The sequence below is a fragment of the Sorex fumeus genome, unplaced genomic scaffold (genome assembly GCF_029834395.1).
Source record: "Sorex fumeus unplaced genomic scaffold, SorFum_2.1 ptg000007l, whole genome shotgun sequence".
NCBI lineage: Eukaryota > Metazoa > Chordata > Mammalia > Eulipotyphla > Soricidae > Sorex > Sorex fumeus.
The window spans coordinates 15,241,411-15,268,006 of NW_026606064.1; the positions used below are offsets into that span (position 1 = coordinate 15,241,411).

Below are 26,596 nucleotides of genomic sequence, written 5' to 3' on the forward strand. Positions count from 1 at the left end.
ACTCGTCTTGCATGAAACTGACCTGAATTCAATGCCTGGCATCCCATATGGACCCCTGAGCACTGCCAGAAGTAATTCCTGAGTTCAGAACCAGGAGTAACCCCTGAGCATCACTGGGTGTGACCCAAAACAACAACAAACAAAATGGTATATTACTATGTGGGACGCCTTCAAGAGGGTTGAAGAAGTTGTTAAGAGGACAAAGAACCTCCGGCTTCAAGCACATCTTTTTGATTCTACCATTCTTCCTGCACTAACATACTCCTCAGAGATCTGGGCCCTACAAAAACAGGATGAGAACACTATTTGTGTATCCCAAAGTGGAATAGAAAGAGCTATGCTTGGAGTATCACATTTCACTCAAATGAAAGAAGAAATTCTGAGTTTAGACCTCCATCAGTGATCAAGAATCAGGGATGCTGTCTCATTTTCCAAGGCATGAAAAAATCAGGTGGGCCAGACACATAATGAGCTTTAGAGACAACCACTGGACTACAGGTGTTACTGACTGATTCCATGGGACATCAAAAGGACGCATGGCCGCCTACCTATGAGATGGTCAAACTTGTTCATCAAAACCCTGAACAAATGGTTTGAGGCTCTTCATATTCCTAGAGCGAGCAGATGCCATTGGGCTACACTAGCACACAACAGGGACAAATGGAGACATCACTGGCACCCGCTGGAGCAAATCAATGATCAACGGGATAAGTGATACAAATGATACTATTTGGAAAGTCAAATGGATAGATAAATGTAATCCTAATAGTTAACACTGTCCTGAAAATAAGAATGAGAGTTGGACATGTAATTATTAGTTTCTAAATATCACAAAATACAAGTTATATGTAAATTAATATATGTCATACCACCTAGAATATTAACAAAATCTAGTCTTTGCCACTCTAAGATAATTTAGTATTTCTGAAAACTGATATTTGTTTTAATTAGTGTCTAGGTAGTGTTGTTCTAGATATGCAGGGCATAACTGAACAATGGAATATCATTTAATAAATATCAAGAAGTCTTTTTGACAGGAAAGTTAAATTTAGGCTCAGTAGCTTGAGCAAATCATTTTACTTTCTAGAATCTTTCTGATTGGAAACAACATTTATTTAGTCACATATTATATATGAAACTAAAATGATAGACTATATAAATACACAAAATATGTATCTAATATTCTATGGGAAAGAGAAATGTAAAGTGTTTCTAGATAATCAAATCAAAGTTTTTCTAAGCAAGGAATACTCAAATTGCATCGTTGAACAATGCAAAAGATTTCTTATGACTTATCACTTAACTTCCCTTAAATCGTCAATTTGCTCGAGCAGGTGCCAGTAACGTCTCCATTTGTCCCTGTCGCATGCTAGTGTAGCCCAATGGCGTCTGTTCGCTCTAGGAACATGAAGAGCCTCAAACCGATCGTTCATGATCTTGACGAAGAAGTCTGATCATCTGGTAGGTGGGCGGCCATGTGGTCTTTTGACATCCCGTGGAATCCAGTCAGTAACAGCTCTAGTCCAGCGGTCGTCTTTAAATCTCATTACGTGACCAGCCCATCTGATTTTTGACACCTTGGCAAACAAGACAGCATCCCTGATTCTTGATCGTCGATGGATGTCGGAACTCCAGATTCTTTCTCTCATTCTCTTATATCAGAAACGTGATATTCCAAGCATAGCTCTTTCAATTCCTCTTTGGGAGACCCGAATAGCGTTCTCATCCTGTTTGTGTAGGGCCCAGGTCTCTGAGGCATACGTTGATGCAGGAAGAACAGTGGAATCAAAGAGATGTGCCTGGAGCCGGAAATTCTTCGTCCTCTTAGCTATTTCTTCGGCGCTCTTGAAAGCGTTCCAAGCCGCTCTCTTCCTCCTGCACAGCTCGGGTGCCAGGTAATTTGTCATGTTGACTTCTTGACCTAGGTACACATAGCTGTTGCATTTGTAGATAGTCGTTCCATTGAGAGCGAATAGGGCATCAGGAATGAGGCTGTTTCTCATAAACATTGTCTTCGTAAGACTCAGCTGTAGTCCTACGTTTCCACACTCACGGTTGAAGTCGGCCAGCATTTGTGCCACTTGGCTGATGTTTGGTGTTATTAAAACAATGTCATCAGCAAAGCAGAGGTGGTGTAGTTGCCAACCATCTATCTTCACTCCCATTCCTTTCCATTCCAGTCACCACATGATGTTCTCAAGGGTGGCACTGAAGAGTTTTGGTGAAATGGTATCACCCTGCCAAAACCCTCTCTTGACATCGATGATTACTTCTTTGTAGAATGGTGAGATCCTGGTAGTGAATCTGCAATACAGCTCATGGAGGATCCTGATGTATTGAGCTTAAATGCCCTGATTGGCTAGGGCTTCAATGACTGCTTCCATCTCAACAGAATCAAAGGCCTTCTTTAAATCAATGAACGTTAGAAAGAGCGGCATCTTGAACTCCCGAGAAACCTCAATGAGCTTGGTTATTGTGTGGATATGGTCGATGGTGCTGAATCCTTTGTGGAACCCGGCTTGCTTGCATGGTTGTCCTTCATCTAGTTTTCTGCCAATCCTATTTAGGATGACTCAAGTGAACAACTTGTAGATGACAGACAATAGACAGATAGGGTGATAGTTGCCATGGATGTCTCCCTTCTTGAAGTACAGTCCTGCTGGTTTTCCACTGGGATGGAAACTTGCATTCAGACAGGTAGCGAGTGAAGAGCCGAGCCAGTGTATTGATGAGTACTAATGGCAGGTTCTTCAGGTGTTCAAGTCTGACCTTGTCTGGGCTGGGTGCTGTTCATTTCTTTACCGACGAAATGGCGTGTCAGATTTTGGAAGGGAGAACATTGGGAACGACATATCCATCCTGTGGAATTTGTCGGCAAATGGACATGGCTATCCAAGAGATTTGAGTAGAAGTCATGGATAATCTTCTCCATTGCCGTTCTGAAAGATGTGATAGATCCATCAGGACGTCGGAGGGCAGTCATCTTGGTCTTGTAGTTGGCGAAGGACAGGCGGGCGTATGAATACTTTTCCCGACTTCTGCCGCATCTACCAGCACTTCTACTCTTCTCTCTGAGGTCTTCCTTGATTGCATTTCTGCACTGCTTTGCAAGCCTGGATGTTCCCTTGTGCTTGCCTAAGTCATGCACCAAACCATGCTGGCGAATAAGCTCAAGAGTTTTCCAAGACAGGCTTTTTTTTTTTTTTGTGGCTATCTCTCTCTTGGCATTCCTCGCACAATCATGGAGGTGCTGAACCAGTCGATCATATTCCTCGTCAATGTTGTCAACAATGGCATCTTCCCATGTTGCCGCAATAGTGCTAAAGAGCTCCCAGTTGGTGGTCGTTCTGGGAGTTCTCTTTTTAAACTCTGCAGCTCTTTCTCCCCGCTCTGTGAAGTAGAATTTTGCACGAAGGAGACGGTGGTACGGAATTTTTGGACAACAGTGATATCGGTCAGGCAAAACCGTCGATTGAATATGATGTGGTCTATTTTGTTGTAGAATCGTCCACCGGGAGATTCCCATGTCCCACGTTTAGATTTGGCCTTCTGGAACTGTGAGTTACCATGGATGCTCTTGGTAGACATGATGAACTCAGACAGTCTCTCACCCTGTTCGTTCCATTCTAGGCCATGGGTCCCGATGTGAAGTTCTTCAGCTGATCTTCTCAGTCCTATCTTGGCATTAAAATCACCCACAATGATCTTGTAGAAGGTGTGGTCTTCTTTATAGAACTTCTCCAGCTCCATGTAGAACTTCTCAATTTCTCTTTTGTCATAATGAGATGTTGGTGCGTAGACAATGAAGATAGAAACTGCAGGCAGTGAGCCACATCTATTCAAATGTAAACATCTGATTCAGTTTGTTAGGCATTTGAATGAATCAATGCTCATGGACAAGTTTGTGTTGACAAGGACACTGCGCCTCCGACACCTCTTTTATCACATGGTCCGAGGAACAATTCTTCTCCAGTGTCGAAAACGGCATGATGAAATTGGTGCCTTCTTGTCTCGGTCAGACCAATGATGTCGTACTTGATCTTTCGCGCTTGTACCATCTGGTCCTCGATGGATGCATCTGATGTAGCGTATGTGCATTGAAAGTACGGACAATCATTTTTGTCTTCCTTCATTGTGGCAGCCTACTTCGACCTTGAGATTTTATCGGCCTCTCCGTTCTCATCCTTCTCAGTGCTGCCATGTTGGTGAAGCCTTCTAAATCTAAAAAGATTTCTATGTGTTGAAAATGATAAATCTAAGACTAGAGAGATGCTACAGGGTGAGAATGTATGTCTTGCCAGTAGCTGACCCCAGTTCAATCACCAGCACCACAGAGTCCCCCAAGTATTACAGCATGCAGCCCTAGAGGTCTCTCAGCTCTGTGAGGCTGACTTGGGCAATCTCCAACATCACAGCACCCCACAGGACTGCATTCTGAGGTCCGCACATTGAATTGTCTGCCTGATTGGATGAGAAACACCAATGGGGCCCCTGGGTCTCCAGGGTGCACTTCTTGGGATGCTCCCTACTTCTCAATGGTAATTCTATGTAAAGAGGAAAGTCGAAAAAATAGGAAGGACCTAGGCAAGTATGCAGTGCAGTTTTAGGGCTGAATATAGTATGTGTTTGAATGCTGTACATGCTCTGTCTCTCATTTAATGGCCTCATAGGGAAAATCCTCACAAGGACATTTGATCCAAATATCACCATGTCAGTCAGTGCAGCTTTCTCTGACTTTTTTCAAAATGCCTTTTTCAAGAACATACCACTTCCAGCTGCATACTTCGCCATGACACTTCACACATTATATAATTCATTTGTAATTCTATTACTGTCAATTAGTTCAATTTTCTTTGAAATATTATTCGTGGCTTTTGAATCCCACCCATTGTATTGCTATGTTCTAAGTAGGTGTCGAATTAGAATTGTATAAAAATTTGGTAGCAAAAATGTATTAGAAACAGATATGTTAATTCTTGAGTGCCATGTTTAAAATATTAAAATTCTCTGAAGCTCTATTTTTTCAGAGTCTAATACAAACAGTATGTTACTTCTACTCTGAGTATAATTTTAAATATTGAGTATAATAAATTTTATATAGTCTTCAAAACACCTTAGTGACAGAGGCATTGCTTTTATTTCCATGGTGTAGGGTTAGTGTTTCTGGGCCTGGATTAGAATCAGAATGAGTCAATGGTCAAGTCAGAATTTCAACCCTGACTGATGCATTAGTTTGCATGCACATGGCTTGCATGTGCAAGGACCGATTTTAGTCTGAGATAATGCATGCCTGATCCCTACATTGCCAAGTATTGTCCTGATGACCTCCATCCCCATGGAGTCCACAAGCAGTCCCACATTCTTGGGTTTAGCATTGAATTTTTCAGACCAGTAGACAGAATATTAAGAGAAGTTTGCCTATGGGGAAACCTAAGCACTGCGTGGGATTCCCACTACCAAAATAAATAAACTCAATAAACAAGCAAACAAAAACCCTTGAACCCTTATAACATGACTTCAGGATAAATGCTCTCAGCTGCTTTGCAGATCTATACTCATCAGGAAATGTAATTTGGTGCAAGTGATTCAAATGGGTGAGGCATAGACAAATGCCTCAACTTGAAGATAATCCTAACTAGAAATTCAAAAAAGCCCTTCTATTATGGTGATGAAAGTAGCACTATAGTACTGTAGCACTGTAGACCCATTGTTCATTGATGTGCTGGAGGAGGCACCAGTAATTTCTCCATTGTGCGCCTTGTTACTGTTTTTGGCATGTTGAATATGTCACTGAGAGCTTACCAGCCTCTGCCACGCAGGCGGGTTACTCTCAGTAGCTTGCTGAGGCTCTCCGAGAGGGATGGAGGAATCTAATCTGGGTCGGCCACATGCAAGGCAAATGCCCTACCTGCTGTGGTATCACTCCAGCCCAGTAATGAAAGTAATAGAATAAATAAAGAAGATATATTTGTTCTTTGTAGAATTAGAAAAGTTATTAAATCATTCCATGTGAAAAAAAGAAGACATAGATGTTAAAGACTATAAGAAGGATACTTATTTTATTCCAAAACTATGAAACAGGAAAATTCAAATTCAATAAAAGAAATAAAAATTCCCTGTAATCAGTAGTATAACTTACTTAACACTTAGAAATTACACAAGTGTAGTTGTAACACTATTTTGTGATTTCCATTATTTTTGAAGAAAAAGAAACTATAGTATGTACAATAAAACTTACTGTATGCCTTTGTTGTTTTTTGTACTTTTATTTGTATTTTGTAGATATTTTTACTTTCAAGAAAAAATGTAACTTTTTTTCTCTCAGGGTCACACCTAGCCATGCTCAGGAGTTACTCCTGGCTATGCACTTAGGAATTACTTATGGCAGTACTCTGGGGACCATATGTGATGCTGGGGTTCAAATCCATGTGGCTGTATGAAACACAAATGCACTACCTTCTGTGCACTCATTCTGCCCTCAAAATTATGAATTAAGGAAAATAAGCAGCATATGTTAAAGTTGCTTCTGATCAAGATTTAAAATGAAAGGTAGAATGTTTATTGAAATATACTTTAAAGTGGACAGTCTAATATCAAAATAGAAAGGTGCTTAGTATTAGTTCTCAATAGATAATCAAATCAATCCATTAGAGAAATGTATTTTCCATATTTTAGGCCTTGAGAAATGTATTTTCCATATTTTAGGCCTTTGGACAAACTGGCAAGCTACCGTATGTAATCTGCCCACACGGCAGAGTCTGGCAAACTCCCCGTGGCGTACCCAATATGTCAAATACCAGTAACAATGAAGGGTCTCATTCTCCTAACTCTGAAAGAGCCTTGAATATGGCACTTTTTACAAAAAATCTCAGGGCTAGGACGAAGGAGACGTTACTGGGGCCTGCTCGAGGCAATCGACGAATAACAGGATGGTCGTGATCATGATCGTGAGGCCTTGAGAAAGTATTCAACCTCCATAAGCATGTTTTCCCATTTTAAAATGAAGAGCAATATTTAGACTCTCTGAGGGCTATTGTTAGAATTAAATGAGATTGTATAAGTGAAAATTTTGTGCATCATTCCCACAACATGGGAAGAACACATAGATGTTAAAGACTATAAGAAGGATACTCATTTTATTCCAAAACTATAAAACAGGAAAAATCAAGTTCAATGAGGGAACTTTAATATATTATTAACAAACAAACAACTGTCCTCGCGTTGTTCATTGATTTACTCGAGCAGGCCTACTAGCATCTCCATTTTGAGACTTGTTGTTACTGTATTTGGCATATCAAATACGTCATGGGTAGCTTGCCAGGCTTTGCTGTGAGGGCGAGATACTTTCGGTAGGTAGCTTGCTGGGCTCTCCGAGAGGGGCAGAGGAATAGAACCCGGCTACGCAGGGCCAGCTGCGTGTGAGGCAAATGCCCTACCACTGTGCTATCGCTCTAGCCCCTTTATGTTATTATATTAATTTTGAGTTTTATCAAATGCTTTAACAGTCTGTGCTTCAAATAAGAAATATAAGTCAGATACCATCTCACACCTCAGAGACTGGCCCACATTCAAAAGAACAAAAGCAACCGATGCTGGCGTGGATGTGGCGAGAAAGGAACACTCCTTCACTGTTGGTGGGAATGTCCACTGGTTCAGCCCTTCTGGAAAACAGTATGGACGATTCTCAAAAAATTAGAAATTGAGCTCCCATTTGACCCAGCAATACCACTCCTGGGAATATATCCCAGAGAGGCAAAAATGTATAGTCGAAGTGACATCTGCACTTGTTTGTTCATTGCAGCACTCTTTACAATAGCCAGAAACTGGAAGAAACCTGAATGCCCAAGAACAGATGACTGGTTAAAGAAACTTTGGTACATCTACACAATGGAGTACTATGTAGCTGTTAGAAAAGATGAAGTCATGGAATTTACATACAAGTGGTACAATACGGAAAGTATCATGCTAAGCGAAATGAATCAGAAAGAGAGGGATAGACATAGAAAGATTGCATTCATCTGGGGGATATAAAGTAACAAAGTATGAGATTAATACCCAAGAATAGCTGAGATCAGCACCAGGAGGATTACTCCATAACTTAGAGGCCAGCCGGGTATCCTAGAGGAAAGGGCAGCTCAGATAGAGAAGGGAGCACCAAATAAAGGATGTTTGGAGGATCCTCCCAGGAGGGGAGATGGCATGTTGAAAGTAGACTATGGACTGAACATGTTTGCCACTCAATGCCTCTTTTGCAGACCACAACACCCAAAAGGAGAGAGAGAACACAGGGGATTGCCCTACCACAGAGGCAGGGGGGATGGGGGGATGGGGGTGGGAGGGATATTATCCATGGTGGTGGAAAATGGGCACTGGTGGAGGGATGGGTATCTGATCATTGTATAATTGAAACCAAAGCACAAAAAATTGTAAATCTACAACTTTAAAAAAAATAAAATAAAATAAAGGGAAAAAAAAAGAAATATAAGGCATTATTTACTGAGACTGAACATAAAAATATTGCTTTGTAACCATAATTACTGGCTTCTTAAAATCTCTTTCTTAGAATATGCCACATTTACCTTTTTCTTTTGATTGGAAGAAAGAAAAATAGCAACTCATTTGTATACTTTCATACTGAAGATTTATATTGTGTGCTATCCATCTAGCTTTTTGAATTGGATATGTGAAAACTGAATAAAGTAATCTTCATGAAGAAGAAGGAGAGATTCAGGAGATAATACACAGTTTTAACTACCCAGGACCCCATGACTTACCATCCCCAGAGCAGTTCTTAGTTTAGTCTTGGAACCCCCCCTCAAGTACTGATGAGGGGTCATTGGTGTCTCTTGGCACCACAGGTCAAGACAACATGTATCCTTGTGCCATAACATTCAACCATCCAGTTCAGTCACTGAGATTTGTGGGGATTGGCTCTGGGCGCACAGAGCACTATTTAGGATTCCCACTCCAGGAGAAAAGAAAGAAAGACATGTGTTTTAAAGCAGTAGATTTTCAACATGCTTAGATACTGAAATACATAGAAATGTGTTGTTTTTGTCTAAAGCAATCGAATAGAATTTTTTAATGACATACATTTTGATTTGTTTAATTCCATTTTAAACTCTGGAAACAGTTTTACTACATCAGAACATTACTGTGTAAATTAAAAAGACTATAAAATCACAGCTCTGTGAATACAATTCTACAAAAATAAAATAAATACTTGAACTAAGTAAGCTTGCGTGACTATTTCTGAGTCCCAGTAATAATGTTTTATTTTATTTTAATGATCAAAATGTTCAACAATAAAAATGTAGACACATATATAGTAAAATAATATAAGCTAAAGTCAGTAGTATCAATCAATGTATTTCCCAAAAAAATGGGACTCATTTTTTGTAAAAGGAAAATACAGTATTATTGTCAACGGATACTCTTCCATCTGAGGCTAACTTCTAAATCAGAACACAAAAGTAATAAAGGGAATGGAAAGTTCTACTTAAGTGTAAGACAAGATTATGTGGTTTTAATTGCAATACTTAAAAAAAAAGAGAGATAGAGAGGTGATATTTTCCTGTGGGTATAATAAGAATCAATGGTGAGATGTAGTTGCCAAGACAGTTAATTGGACTTGGACTATGTTAACAGCAAAATTATCTCCAGAGAAACAAGATGACATTTCCTTCCTCTTTAAAATGGAGAAACAACCCCTAGATTAGTATATTCCATTCAGTTTTCACTAGCCTACAAATGCACAATGTTCACAATTTTGCCACCAGAACCACAATCAAGACCCAGACTAATTATTTCCTTCTTATGACTTGATACCCAAGAATTCAAAAGTAGCAACCCACATTTTCAATCAAATGTAAAGGAGAAAAGTCACAAAGATGATTATAAAAGACATCAGCTACTCAGTAGTAATCTAAATATGCTATTTCAATACTAGAAATTTGAAATATAAGTAGGGTATCTGCTGGACATAAGTCCTTAAAATTTTTTTGTTCTGAATTAGGAGGAGCTATAAATGTAAGAGACACTCAATTTTGAAGATGGAATGTTAAACTATAAAATATTGCATGTAGAATTTTATATTAGTTACAGATTGAATAATGTTTTATGGTAATTGAGTTAAGTAAAACACTTAAATTAAGTTTAGCTCTTTCTTTTTAGTTTTTTAATGTGACTACTAAGTTTTTAAAAATATATTTAATATTTAGCTCACATAATGCTTCTACTGCACAACGTTCCTCTTTTTATTTGTTTGGTTTTCTGTTTTGGGTCACACTCCAAACCAGGAAGTTCTCAGGGTATACTCATTGCTCTTTGTTCAGGAATCACTCCTGGTAGTTTTCGGGGACCAGGTGGGATGTCCAAGATTAAACCTGTATGAGCCATATACAAAGTAAGTTCTCTACCTGCTGTACTGTTCTCTGGTCCTGGACATCATTTTTTATACTATGTATATTTTTAAATTTTTTTTATTGAATCGGTAGCTTGCCGGGCTCTCCGAGAGGGGCGGAGGAATCGAACTCGGGTCGGCCATGTTGGCGCGTGTAAGGCGAACGCCCTACCCGCTGTGCTATCGGCAAGCTACCGAGAGTATTCAATATGCCAGACACAGTAACAACAAAGTCTCCAATAGAGACGTTACTGGGCCCGCTCGAGCAAATCGACGATCAACGGGAGGGCCTTTACCTTTACCTTTTATTGAATCGCTGTGAGAGAGACCCTTACAAAGCTATTCATAATTAGCTTTCAATCATACAGTGTTTCACACCCATCACCCACACCAGTGTACCTTTCCCAGCAACAGTGTCCCCAATTTCCCTGCCATCACCCCCACCCCACCCCCAACTTGCCTCTATCACAGGCACTTCTCCCTCTCTTCTCTGTCTCTGTCTCTGTCTCTGTCTCTCTCTCTCTGTCTCTCTCTCTCTCTCTCTCTCTCTCTTCCTTTTAGGCATGGTGATTTACAATACAAATACTGAAAGGATAACCTTTCAGTATATATCCCTTCACCTAATTTTAACACTCAGTTCTTGTCCAGTATGATCATTTCCAGCTATTATTGTCATACTGGTCCCTTCTAACCTATCCTCCACTCCACAAACACTTGTTATTGATTCCAGTTAGTGACCAATCCTCCTATCCCTTGCTTTCTATAGCTTTTGGGTATTAGCCTTCTACTATAGATTTTTTTATATACCACAAAAGGACTACAGTCATTCTCTCTCTCTCTCTCTCTATATATATATATACATATACATATATATATATATATATATCTCCTTCTGATCATTTCACTCAGCATGATACTCTCTATATTCATCCATTTCTAAGAAAATTTCATGACTCCATTTTTTCTAGCAGTTGTGTATTATTCCATTGTGTAGATGTATCATAGTTTCTTTATCCAGTCATCTATTTTTGACCACTCAGGTTGTTTCCGGACTCTGGCTATTTTGAATAGTGCTGCAATGAATTTTGGAGGGCAGATGATGTTTCTGCTGTATGTGTTTGGGCCCCCAGGGTATATTCTTAGAAGTGGTATTGTGGGGTCAAATGAAGCTCAATTTCTAGTTTTTTGAGGAAAGTGCATATTGTTTTGCAAAAGGACTGGACCAGTTGGCATTCCCACGACAGTGAAGGAGAGCTCCTTTCTCCTCAGTTCTACGGCAGCACTGGTTGGTCTTGTTCTTTTGGATGAGTACCAGTATCTTTGGTGTGAGATAGTATCTCATTTTTTTTGACATGCTTAGTGTCATGTTTAGTAATGTTTAGTGTTGCAGATGTTTAGTGATGAAGAGCATTTTTTCATGTGCTCTGTGACCATTCGAATTTCATCTTTGAGAATGTTTCTGTTCATTTCTCCACCCCATTTTTTGATGGAGTTGAACTTTTTTTTTGTAAATTTCTACCAGTGCCTTGTATATCTTTGATATCAATCCCTTATCAGAAGGGTATTGGGTGAATAAACTTTCCCATTCTGTAGGCTATCTTTGTATCTTGGTCACTGTTTCTTCTGAATTGCAGAAGCATTTTGGTTTAATGTAGCCCCATTTGTTTATGCGTATATTTTTCTGTAAATATTCAGAAACATACAGAAAATTAACATTCCAAACTGTAACCTTATTTTTATTAATTTTCATAATTTTTTATATATTTCTTACTAAAACATTTCTTTACAAGATAAAATGTTTATGTCTTAGGGATACAGTGTTATGATATTAATCCTACCAACAATACCTAAGCTATTTTTTTGTTTTGGGTCAGTTTGACTTTTGTTTGCTTGTTTTTTGTTTGGGGACCTAACATAGTGGTGGTCAGGGATCACTCTTTGTGGTATTCAGGTGATCATATGTGGTACCAGGAATTAAACCAAGCTCAGCAGCATAAATGTTAACCTCTGTAATCTCTGTCTAGCTCTTTAAACTATATTTTAAATTAACACACTATTCAGTGTTTTCAGGATTTTTGGTTTTTTTTCTTTTTATGTGCTTTAGCTATTATAGCTATAGAACGTGTGATATGGTTACAGTGAGTTTATATTTCATCTGTTAATAAACTAGTCTTGATCATTAGTGGATTCTTTATATGAATTGAATTTGCTAGCTGAATTGGTTTACACTGTCAACCATATTTCAAGGTTAAATATAAAAGCATATAAAGCTATTAATTTTGTGTTGCTGTTGTTGGTTTGAATGATGTGGGTAGTTGAAACTGGAGCAGGAGATTAAATTAATTTCTGTTGTGGCCTTAGCTCAGCTTTTCTCTATGTATAATGTATCTATGACATTTGTCCTCATCCTGGGAGAAAATGGAGAAACCTCATCAGAATAAATGGCCAGTCCTCATTAAACTGATGATTTTCAGGGAGATTTCCTTTGATTCCATGCAGTGAACATTATCTTCCTGAAGAATGAATTTAGCAATGAGAAATTCAAAAGTGAATGCACATCACGCTAAATCAATCAAATCAGTCTTTTCAAGGACAAAAAGGAGAAAAATAGAGTACATTCCAGCTGCTGACAGAGAAATCAAAATCTCTGAGCTGCAGTTGACCCCATATATTTCCAAAAGATATTCAAGAGCATTCTCACTTCACATGACCTGACATCAGCAACTTTGGTCCAAAGAATAGAAGAAATATAGCAGTTTTAATTTTTTTATTTATAAAATTTCATGTTGAACATTTATTCATTGAAACTTGACCATAAGATTTCTCTTACAATGTCTCCAAAGAGTAAGATCTAAGTTGTAGAACATTAAGTTTAAAAGCTTTATGAATGCTTTGTTGAAGACACGACATGAATGACTTTGAAGATAAGCAGTAAAGAAATAAATGTAACCCATAACCATCACCCTATTTGTATCTTTTATTACACGTATTCATATTCATTTTCAATAGAGGAATGTTACAACTTACATTGATTTTTTATGATTCTTAAAAATTTAGTTCCCATAAAATTGTGATATTATTCATTATTTTGTTTTAGGCATACAAAAATGTTTCAACACCAGTCTGTTCACTAGTCTTCACATCGTCCATCAGTTTCCCCATTCCTCCACTTGCCTTCACCTACAAATCTGCTTCTACAAGAGGTGAAATATAGATATAAATCAAGATATATATATATATATATATATATATATGTTTGCACTGTAGTTTACACTACCATTGCTGATAGGGTTTCATATGCAACATTTTACCATCTTTCATCACCACCATGTTCTCCTCCCAGTTGAATGTTTCCCTCAACCATAGGCATTGTCCTCACCACCCCCATTCTATCCCCCATTTTGAGAAAAATGGCATATTTTCTACTAAATGACAGTTCTTATGTTCTTTGGTTCCATTGTCTTTAGTTACTACCGTTTTGTGGTACAGTTTGTAGTTGGAGAAAGTGATGCCTCCCATCTTCTTTTCCTCAAGGATTGTTTTAATTATTCATTCAGGGAGGGGTGTTATTTTTTCTTATGAATTTCAGAAGTGTTTGGTCTATTTCTTTGAAAAATGTCATGAGTATCCTTACAGGGACTGCAATAAATCTGTACAATGATTTGGGGACTGTCACCATCTTGATAAAAATTCTCCCACTCCAAGAGCCAGGGATGAGTTTCCATTTCCTCAGGTCCTCTTTTATTTTTTGAAGTTGTGCTTCTAAGTCATTTTTGTGTAGGTCTTTTACCTCCTTAATTAAGCTTTCAAGAAACTTGATTGTATAAGTCACAAGTGTGACTGAGATTGTTTTTTAATATCTCTCTTCTCTTTCATTGTTTGTATATTGGAAAGCCATGGGCTTTTGCATATTAATTTTGAAGTCTGTCAGTTTAGTATACAAGTACACTGTTTCTAGAAACTTTTTAGTGTTGTTTTTAGGGTTTTCTAAGAATAGTATCATATAATCTGCAAATAGTGAAAGTTTAATTTCTTCCTTCCCTGTCTAGATGCCCTTAATATCTTCCACTTGTCTATTTGCTATGTTAAGTACTTCCAGTACTAAACTGAATATATGTGGTGAGAGTGAGAAACCATATCCTGTGCCTCGTCTTGAAGTAAAGACTTTTAGTTTCTCCACATTGAGTGTAATATTTGCTATAGGGTATTATTAGAAGATTTTGAATATGTTGAGGACAGTTTATTCAATTCTCATTTTGTTAAAGTTTTTACTGTAAAGGGGTGCTGGATCTTGTCAAATGCTTTCTCTGTATATTTTGATATTATCATATGATTTTAATTTTTCTTCTATTGATATGGTATATTGCACTGATTAAACTGCATATATTCAACCCTTCTTGCATCCCTGGATGAATCCCACTAAGTCATGATGTATGATCCTTTGGATGAATTGATCATTTTGTCAACAAAGCTAGTACTTTGTTGAAGATTTTTTGCATCTGTGTTCACCTGGAATATTGACCTGTAATTCTTTTTTTGTTTGTTTGTTTGTTTGTTGTTTTGTGGCATTGCTGTCACTTTTGTTATCAGGGTGATGTTTGTTTCATATAAACTGCTTAGGATTTTTCTGTTTCTTCAATTTTCTGGAATGATTTTCTGTATTTTGGGAGAGAAATTCAAAATTGGCCAGCTATAGCAGAGTTTCTCGTTTTTAACCCGTATACAGGATATAGATATACAGGGTATACAGGATATCCAGGGTATACAGGATATTAATTATCCTGTATAGCATATCCTGTATAGTATATCCTGTATATCCTGCATACAGTAAATAGTATACTATATCCTGTATAGTATATCCTGTATAGTATATTATATCCTGTATAGTATATCCTGTATACTCTGTATACCCGGTATACAGAGTATACCGGGTATACAGGATATACAGGGTATACAGGATATAGATTCCAAGGAGGACACAGGTGAAATTCAGATAAATGGAGGTGGGGATGGGGTGGGGGGTCATCATGAAGCTAGGAGACCAAAGAGAAAGACTGGGGATTATAGGAAGGAAATGGTTTTGGAAAGTTTGGAAAGGGTCAACAAAGTCTTTTCCAAAAATTCTGGAAAAGTTGGGGACTCTAAATTATAGTAACTATTTTTTTTTATCAATAAGCTTGATACACAATAGTCGTTATAACAGTGAATTTATTTTTTATAATTAATGTTTAATACCTAATCATAGGTAAATCATAACTAGAAGTCAAATTTTCCTTCTAATTTAAAATTATTTAAATATTTTTAAATTATTGTATATTATGGTTTCAGAAAACATGCATTCTAGAGATTTTGAACAATATTAAAACAAAACTAAATAATTAAGTTTTATTTGTTTAACTATATATTTTCAGACTTTCTTTTCCTGCTTTCAGATTAACTTATTTAACTTTTAAATATAATGTCCAATACAGAATATGTATCACACTGTCTTTTAGATGTATAATGATAAATTAATCATTGCTTGTGACTTTACAGAATTTATTATTTAACCAGATAAGCAAACTGAAGCAAAATAGCTGTCTTATGCTTCAGTGGAGTAGGCAGAACATGATAGTCATGCAAGATAAAATTGCCTAGATTTGGGAAACAGAAAACATTCTCTCAATAAAAATTAAAATTAATGCATTGTGAGATAGTAGATCTGGTCATTGGCAACTCAAGAGATAGTAAACTGGGCACTTCCCTTACAGTCTGCCAACCCTGGTTTGGATCCAAAACAATGCATATGGTCCCTCAATCACTACCAGGGTATCACCGAAAAACTTTAAACAAGGTAATAGTTTTTCACATATGAGTTGTAGGATATACACTTAACTACAAGGAAAGTTAATAGAGAAGGAGATAATACCATACAAAAGAAAGTGGCATAATTTCACTCCCACACAAATCAGGCAAGAGATATTGTCGTGGTAGGGTGGAGAAGTAAGAATTATGATAAGTAAATAGTTCACTTATGAGTCATAATATTTACTTATGAAGTAGAATTTCAGTGGGATAGAAAGTTTAAAAGAGAAAGAAGAGTTACTGTATCTGGCATGGCAACTCAGAAGGCCTTTTCTCATTTCACCCAGAGATTCAGTACCATTTTAGGAATCATCACACCCCTGATGGGATTCAATAACCATCTTTCATTAGGTAACTCTATCAACTGGGCAGGGCTCAGCCTAACCGTATTTTGCTCATTTCAGCAGCACCATGAGTTATCTGTAGGTAACCCAGAATTCTAAGAGTGACTATTTGTGAACTTTTCTCACAAGAACATGCTGGCCTGATTTTTCTATCAGTCAGCAGTTTATTTTAGGTTTATTCACATTATGACTACAGAGTTCTGGAACAGAATATATGGGCTATACACAAGCTCATTTAAATTCTCTGATTCATTCCTTTACCCATTTGTCTTACTGAACAATGCAAGAAGGGCACATGGCAAATTCAATATATTTGGGAGGGAACCATGAATATCTTGAGAGCTTTTATAATAAGGTTGTTTTTTGTATATATAGGATATCATGTATACTATGGAGTAGAAAAATTTCAGTGGACTTGAATTTCAGATTTAAAATATGCAGAATTCCTGGGAACCAAATCCATGTAATTTTGAGCGTCACTTCTCTGTGGAACTTTATTTTGTACATCCATGACAATTGAATTTGATTAGTTCTATGAATTTCCCTCTTTGAGATTAATGGTACAAATTGATAATTATTTTTCCATTAGTATATATAAAAGACCACTTTGGAACTTGAACTGTCAGATTTGGTTTCTTTCAAGTAGAAGAGGTGTTTTGGGGGAGGGCATTATCTGTTTTTTTTTTGTTCTCATTTGTGATGCCATAATTTGGCACCAATATCCCAATTATGATATGCCACATTTTCCTTATGTCAATGTTTATTTGTCTTTAGAAATTAGTGGTTAGGCTGTTAGTCAGCACATAAATGATCTTGCACTGCATTGTTTTCAATTAAAAGATCTAGACAAATAACAGCTTTCAAAATGTTCTTTGTTCCTCATGCCTAAGGGCAATATACCAAAGATAATTCTTTTCTAGGTTATAGTTGTCACCTGTTTATTAATTTTAATAATTGTGTGACTAACTTGTTTGTCCAAATATGACATATTAATTCTCGTCTCATTATGATACCAGCAGTTCTGGAGACACATGCTGCTATACTAACAATATAGCACAGTAAGAAGTGAACCACAGGTCAAGAAATTATGTAAAAAATCATAGCTGAGAAAATAATAAACAGTAAAAATAGTCTTCCTCAAGTCATTCATGGAATTAAAGAAAATAATTTCCAGAAAATATAAGCTCATTGGACAAGTCATCTGGTGAAAAAGGCATCACTTATCACTTAAATCACTTAACTTCCCGTTGATCTTCGATTTACTCGAGCAGGTGTCAGTAACGTCTCCATTTGTCCCTGTCGCGTGCTAGTGTAGCCCAATGGCATCTGTTTGCTCTAGGAACATGAAGAGCCTCAAACCGATCGTTCATGATCTTCACGAAGAAGTCTGACCATCTGGTAGGTGGGCAGCCACACGGTCTTTTGACATCCCGTGGAATCCAGTCAGTAACAGCTCTAGTCCAGCGGTTGTCTTTAAATCTCATTACGTGACCAGCCCATCTGATTTTTGACACTGTGGCAAATGAGACAGCATCCCTGATTCTTGATCGTCGACAGATGTCAGAACTCCGGATTCTTTCTCTCATTTGAGTGAAACGTGATATTCCAAGCATAGCTCTTTCAATTCCTCTTTGGGAGACCCAAATAGCATTCTCATCCCGTTTGCGTAGAGCCCAGGTCTCTGAGGCATATGTTAATGCACGAAGAACAGTGGAATAAAAGAGATGTGCCCGGAGCCGGAGGTTCTTTGTCCTCTTAGCTATTTCTTCGACGCTCTTGAAGGCGTTCCAAGCTGCTCTCTTCCTCCTGCACAGTTCAGGTTCCAAGTCATTTGTCATGTTGACTTCTTGACCTAGGTACACATAGCTGTTGCATTTGGAGATGGTCGTTTCGTTGAGAGCGATTGGGGCATCAGGAACCAGGCTGTTCCTCATAAACATTGTCTTCGTAAGATTCAGCTGTAGTCCGACCTTTCCACATTCACGATCGAAGTCGGCCAGCATTTGTGCTGCTTGGCTGATGTTTGGTGTTATTAAAACAATATCTTCCGCAAAGCGGAGGTGGTGTAGTTGCCAACCATCTATCTTCACTCCCATTCCTTCCCATTCCAGTCGTCGCATGATGTTCTTGAGGATGACACTGAAGAGTTTCAGTGAAATGGTACACCTTGCCGAACCCCTCTCTTGACGTCGATGATTACTTCTTTGTAGAATGGTGAGATCCTGGTAGTGAATCTGCAATACAGCTCACAGAGGATCTTGATGTATTGTGCTTGAATGTCCTGATTGGCTAGGGCTTCAATGACCACTTCTTTCTCAACAGAATCAAAGGCCTTCTTTAAATCAATGAACGTTAGACAGAGCGGCATCTTGAACTTCCGAGAAACCTCAATGAGCTTGGTTATCATGTGGATATGGTCGATGGTGCTGAATCCTTTGTGGAACCCAGCTTGCTCGCATGGTTGTCCTTCATCTAGTGTTCCGCCAATCCTATTTAGGATGACTCGAGTGAACAACTTGTAGATGACAGACAATAGGCAGATTGGGCGATAGTTGCCAATGTCATGGATGTCTCCCTTCTTGAACAGTAGTACGGTCCTGCTGGTTTTCCATTGGGATGGAACCTTGCATTCAGACAGGTAGTGTGTGAAGAAGGCATACTAGGTGAAACTCACATTCAAGTTCAAATTCATCAGAACAATCAGGGTGAAGTAAATTCATGATATTTCCTACTAATAATAAATTATTTCTAGAAAAAAAGTTGCATAAATGCTTCTGGTAAAGGCATTGAAAGTAGACTGATGGTGACGTGTGTACTAAGCCTTGTTCTTCTAGATATGTCTTCTATCAACGATTAGAAGGAACTCTTCCCATCTTCCACAGGCCATTCATTCTATATTTATAAAATGATAGAAAACAGGTTCCAATTTGAAGGATATTGCTAATGGTATAAATGTGAAAAATGCCTGGTATTGAATCCATTCTATAATAGCACTGTAGCACTGTCCTCCCATTGTTCATCGATTTGCTCAAGTGGGCACCAGTAAGGTCTCCATTGTGAGACTTCTTGTTACTGTTTTTGGCATATCTATCACATCATGGGGAGCTTGCCAGGCTTTGCCATGTGGGCTGTATACTCTTGGTAACTTGCCAGGCTCTCTGAGAAGGACAGAGGAATCAAACCCAGCTCAGCCGTGTGCAAGACAAACACCTTACCTGTTGTGCTATCACTCCAGCCCACGTTCTATAATAGATTTTATTAATGTTAGTTCTTTCCAATATTTTTTATGTACATCAGATTTTTGTCTCATTTAGAATCATCTTTTATTGTATAATATTTGGCATTGGGTCTATTTTGATAAGGTAACTAAGACTTAGTGACCCTATTTTGTCAACGGTGCAAGCAATTTCTTAGAATATTACTAGATTCTTTCCCTCACATATATATCTGAGAGAACTTTTTTTCTGAGAAAATTGATAATTACGATATTTCATTGGTAAATGGAGACTGATTCTACTTCCACTTTCAGTTTCATGAATGAACTTAGTTTTCCTAAATCTTTCTTTTCTTGTTTAAAATTGAATAAACTAGGTGTACATAGCCAAATTTACTGGGCTGTTATAAGGGTCAAATAAATCATTTTGAAAACAACAAATACAATTGAGCTACAAAAATTGGTGCATTTATTGAAATATTCAGAGCATTTTATATATGTTTAAAATTATTAATTGAATTCTAAACATCTGTAAAACAAGGCATAATTCAATACTAACATATCTTGCATTGACAAATAGAGAAACTATAGGGAATAAAGAGAGAAGAAATAATAAAATCATTTGGGTTTGTCATTTGTGTCTGAAGAGTAAGACTGTTTCAGTACAAGGTGTCAGAGAGTACATTGAATGTTATTTATGTTCTTGTTTCTTTTCTCATGTGAAATTATTTAATTTTTTTCAAGTCCTTCGGGCACTCAAATTTTAGCAGATACTGTTTAGTTGCCATATTTCCTTAATTTTCAGACTCCCTGTCCATTAAAAACATAGGTTCCCTATTCTTGTCTGAAGCCTACAAATGTATAGATAATTTTATGAGAAGACATATTTCATACATATTATATCCAGGTTGGTACTGATAAGAAACCTATAAGAAAGTGATACTTACAAGCACACAAAACAGCTTTTTGAATTATCAGGTTATATATCACTGTATCACTGTCATCCTGTTGTTCATCGATTTCCTTGAGCAGGCACCAGTAACGTCTCCTTCGTTCTACCCCTAAGATTTTAGAAAGTACCACATTCGAGGCTCTTTCAGGGTCAAGGGAATGAGACCCATAATTGTTACTGGGCATATCAAATATGCCACGGGGAGTTTGCCACACTCTGCGTGTGGGCAGGATACTCTCGGTATCCTGTTGCGTTCTCCAAGAGAAAGAACTAGATAATAAGATGTTGCACAGCTACAAATGTGGCTACGTGCTTTTGGAAGCTGGGTTTTATAGTTTCTGGGTCTTGACCATTCATGGGACAATATGACGCTGGGAGCAGATGGTAGGAGTAACACCAACCTACTAGAAGATGGGGGATCTGGGTGGAGGAGGCTCCGACCCGATCTGAGCAGGCTTGGAGATCTCAGCCCTGTGTCCCACCTGCCTGGGTTCCTCTGCCAATTACTTTATGTGTGAGGCTCATTCGAACATGTGGAAAGTGGTCTTAAGCATGGCTGTGGCTGGTTCCAGAGGTCTTCGGCTGCCGGGGCTCTGCTCGGGACAGGGAGAGAAACTCAACCCTCCCCCTTCAAGGGACCCTGGTGAAGACAGCCAGGCGCTGTCCTGGTTATATATATTATCTTCATATTTTGAAGAATATTATTACAAACTTTTTTTCATTTCATCCCTCTCCCTTCCTGCCAGAAAATGTGCACATACTTTGGGTTATGGAAGGTAAAATACCCATGTGGCATATTCCCCACTCAGAAGAAATAGGCTGTCTCTCTTGCTTTAGATTTTGATGAGCTCCCAATTTGTGGTGGTTTCATTTCAATTTCATTACTGGGCAACCAGAATGAATTGACAGAGAAAGCAATCAAGCAATGATGCACCCTCTGGAACCTCTAATATGAAATGTTGGCTGCTTCTGTCAACACAGTCAATTACCAAAGGTACTCAAAGGGTAAGTGATAGCCCAAACAAACCACATGGTTCCGTGGACCACATCCTGCATACCTATTAGTAAATGTAGAGCAGACACAGAAAAACAGATTGCTTTGTCACTCTAGTATTTCATGCCAAAGCCCTAACGTCCTGTCTGGACAGTGTTCTCTAGGGGAAGATATTTGTGAAAGAGAACTCTCTCTGTGTGTATGTATGTATGTGTGTATGTGTGTGTGTATGAGAAAGAGAAATACAGACACACAGACAGACAGACAGAGACAGAGATAGAAACAGAGACAGAGAAACCGTTCTTATGGAAGGGTAGCAAGAGAGAGAGCAGAGGTAAAAGAGGCAAAGAGAGAGATGAAGGGAGAAGGAGAAATAAGAGATATTACATATTGATACTATGGTATATGAAATAACAGAGGGAAAAATGGGGGAGTTACGGTTGTGCTCAGGGATTCATATGAAAGCACCAAAGCCTAACCACTAGACCATCAGGGAATGCACAGGGATTTGTGTGGTGGTAGAGATGAAACCTGGACCTTGTGCATGCAAAGTATGTGTGAACCAGACTATGGAGTAAAATTTCCAGTGAAGAAAAATCTTTTGAAGGGGATTGGGTGGGAACCACACACACACACACACACACACACACACACACACACTCAAACACACACACACACGTGGTGCTCAGGGGTCATGTCTGACTCTGTACTTGGAGTACTACTCCTGACTCTGTTCTTACGGATGGTCACACTTGGAGGTATAAGAGAGATCCACACAGTGTCAAGATTTGAACCAGGCTCACAATTGCAGCCACGTGATAGACAAATTTCTTAACCTTTGTACTATTTCAAAAGTACAGATTTTGTCTCAGAAAAATCTGTCAGGTCAGGTTAATCTTGCCTATCAACTGATCTTTCCTAGTGCCAATGTTTGAGATTTAAATAAATAAAGAGAAAAATGTACTCTTATTTATAGGACTAATTGATTTATGACTTGCCAAGAGCTAAAATTAAGCATCAACTTAAGAAATGTTTATTAAGAACTTGTTCTGTATAGGTACTCTATGCTAATGAAGATATAGAATATAAAAATGTTTATAATAATTCTCATCCTGTAATGTATAATTTGGAAAGGGAGAAAAAAATTAAGAATTTTGAGTCACTATAGTATAAGGCAGAGTAAGGAGACACTAATGAAAGGAAACTCCAATTTACCCTTGTGAGCTGCTATGAGCAGTCCAATTTTTGACGGCCCCATCCTACATTTTTGACTTCCTATGAATTCCTGGGCTCTTTCTGCTAGCCAGGTAGTTAACAATTGTCTGATATAAAATTCTGCCCCAGAGTTTAGGCTCACTTGGAGGCTAAGATAATGGGCAGTACCTAAGGCAAATGGCCAGACAAAGACCATTGACTTTTAGTAATCTTATCAATTGATAAGAAATACAAAGAGCCCAGTTTTTATTAAAAGGGTCTGCATAGCAAACCCTTAATCTTTAAATTCTCTGCATTCTCTAACACAAATATCCAGCTTTCCTATAACTACCCCCCCCAAAAAAAGTGCCATAGTTAACTTAGTCCTATACTAAGTCCCTCCCCACATGGGGAGTACTGTTTTATTTTGTTCTACTTTCCATTAAACTTTTCTACTTTTCAACTCTGAGTCTGGGCACTTTGATTACTTATTATTTTCATTCTTGAAAATATTAAAGAACTGAAAAGGGTGGACCAACACAGTGACCCTCCACCATTGCTACAGCATCGCTTTTAGACTTCCCAGTCCAACTTTTGAAATCATGAAGGTTTTAGAAGTACAAAGATTTGAATATGTGTATGAGTTTTTCAGAGAAATTGTAAAATCATTGATTACTCTATCATAATTTATGTAATAGTGGGGTGGCTTGAAAGTGTGGAAAATATCAACAGGATATGGACATTCTGAATGGAGGGCAATTCTTTATTGAACAAATGACTGGACTCAGGGAGAATAAATAGTTAAAGATGGAACTGGAAAGGTAAACAAAGAATGCATCCCAATTGATAAGAGACTGTTTTTTTATTTAGAAAGAAATGAAGAGATCTTGAAGGGTTTTCAACTGTGAAATGGTGTGGTCAGAAAACCATATTAAAATCTAATAATCTCTAAGTAGCAAGGCACAAGCATGTGTATGCATGCACACATGCATTCACACTCTGACTTCCAACAAAATAACTGTGAAAACAGGTAGAGAAAAGCACCACGTTAGAACTCAGTGAATTTTGTATTGGAAATGGAGATTTTATTTTTAATATGGGTTTTGAAACTTTGGTAACAAATGATTGTGCAGCAGACACCGATAAGCTAGTCAGGGGAAAACTTTTCTTACAATGTGGATAGTTGGTGTGGGCTTGTTGTCCTCCAAATAATAATGTATCTGAGGGAGTTTTAAGGTATCAGGAAATCATATTTTACCCTCAAGGAGTATTCTCTTGGAAAAGGTATGCCAGTTTTATTCTATTTTTCTGTAAATCTGAAGCTAACTTAGATCTAGTGCATCTATAGGAAACACCAATTTCAGTAGTAATATCTTGGAATAAACTTGAAGCAGTTTTTTTTTTTAAGGAATTTCCAACACTGGGGATTTATTTTATCCCTTGTGATTCTATGTTTTCATCTAAAATGCCCTCTGTATGTCAGTTTGCCGTGTATTTTCGATGATGTGATGAAGTGCCTGAGTATTTTTCTTGTTTTCTACTAGGCTAAAACTGCCCGGCTTCATGTAACTGACTCCATTTTGTTTTATTAGAAGTGAAAATTGAATGATAAAGACATTAGCACATGCTATTACCCTTGCACTTTCTGAGAGACACTGCTGGTTGTTTCTAATACCCCTTTTATCTGGAATACTGTTCTCTTTTTTAAATTAAATTTACTTTTTAATTAAGACCCCATGATAAAGTTATTCACAGCTGAGTTTTAAGAATACCATCTTGACTTCCTTCCACCAGTGTCCCTAGTTTTCTCCCACCCTCACACTCCCCATCCCCAGCTGCCTCCTTGACAGGTATCGTTTTAAGTTTGGTTATTGCGATTTGTATCTCCCACTTTCTTTTTTGACTCTTCAGTTTGGGCATATCGGTATACCACTATACTTTACCACTGATGTACTCAATGTACTTGATCTCTGTACTCATGATTTTAAGTCTTCTTCTTCTTCTTCTTCTTCTTCTTCTTCTTCTTCTTCTTCTTCTTCTTCTTCTTCTTCTTCTTCTTCTTTTTCTTCTTCTTCTTCTCCTTCTTCTCCTCCTCCTCCTCCTCCTCCTCCTTCTCCTTCTTCCTTCTTCTTCCTTCTTCTTCCTTCTTCTTCTTCTTCTTCTTCTTCTTCTTCTTCTTCTTCTTCTTCTTCTTCTTCTTCTTCTTCTTCTTCTTCTTCTCCTCCTCCTCCTCCTCCTTCTTCTCCTTCTCCTTCTCCTCCTTCTCCTTCTCCTTCTCCTTCTCCTTCTCCTTCTCCTTCTCCTCCTCCTCCTCCTTCTCCTTCTCCTTCTTCCTTCTTCCTTCTTCTTCCTTCTTCTTCCTTCTTCTTCCTCTTCTTCTTTCTTCTTCTTCTTCTTTTTGCTTTTTGGGTCACACCCAGCTATGCACAGAGGTTACTCCTGGCTCTGCACTCAGGAATTACTCCTGGAAGTGCTCAGTGGACCATATGGGATGCTGGGAATCAAACCTGAGTCAGTACGTGCAAGGCACTGTGCTATCGCTCCAGTCCTAGTCTGCTTCTTCTTACAGGGTTACTTTTGTCTGAATGAACACTGATCTGTCCTGGTGTTTGCTTCTAACTCAGGAATCTCTTGCTTGAAGGTGTCCTTTAGGTTCTCACTTTAATAAGCAACGTAGCTTTTGTTTCCAATGTCTTATTTGGAGGTTTGTATATGAGAATGAATGTTCAGAAACTGCATAGGTTTCTAGAAAAGAAACCTTCTTAGTAGTCAAAAGATTATTCACCAAATAAATATTTTACAACCATTGACAACAATGATACTGATGACATTATATTGATTTTGGGGGATGGTTGGTTAGTGGATCAGATCCAACCCTTCTTTATTTCTTATGATGTTATTTGTATGTTCACCAGAATTAGCACACAAGTATTTCAATTAGCATACAATTGGAGCTAAATAACCTGGGACTTTTCATTTCCATTTATCTGTGTCTTGATTACATATTTAGACTTGATTTAAGCTTTTGCTGCTAGTAGTTGGCTTGGCCATGATGCTTTTTAATCTAGGGCATATAGTCAATCTTTAGGGGAAACAGAGAATAGAGAAAATCAAAACAATCAAAAGTAAGACTACATTCCAGGGATCAGATCAGTACAGCAAGTAAGGTGCTTGCCTTAAATGCCGCCTACCTAGATTTGATCCCCAGCACCCCATGTGGTCTCCTGATTATGACCAGGAATGATCCCTGAGCACAGAGTGGACACTAAACTGAGTGTAGCCAGGTGCATGCAACCCTCAAAAATATATAAATAAATAAGACTACACTTCAACAATAATTTTCATTATTAGATACACTCTGAGATTTATTCATTTGTTCAACAAAGGTCAACCAGCTTTAACATAAAAACAACAGTTTAGCAAGCTCTTAATATGTGCCATTCTAAGCTCAGGAATACAGTTGTGACCTATGCAAGCACATAATGATGTTCAGAGAGCTTTCGTCCTATTTGGCAAAATAGATGATATGAAAGTAGTAAATTCAACTTGTTGGAATATGATATGCATTATAAATATAATAAAATATATAGGCTGGGTTTTATTCTTCTAAATGCTTTAACCTAGGTTTTTTTTATTTTACTAAAGATTATTC

At 38.0% G+C, this 26,596-nt stretch overlaps 1 protein-coding gene across 4 annotated transcripts in view; it reads left to right on the plus strand.

Moving 5' to 3' along the window:
- Positions 1-26,596, plus strand: part of LRRC4C (leucine rich repeat containing 4C) — a 1,436,015-nt gene that overhangs the window by 1,083,280 nt on the left and 326,139 nt on the right. The window lies entirely within an intron of this gene.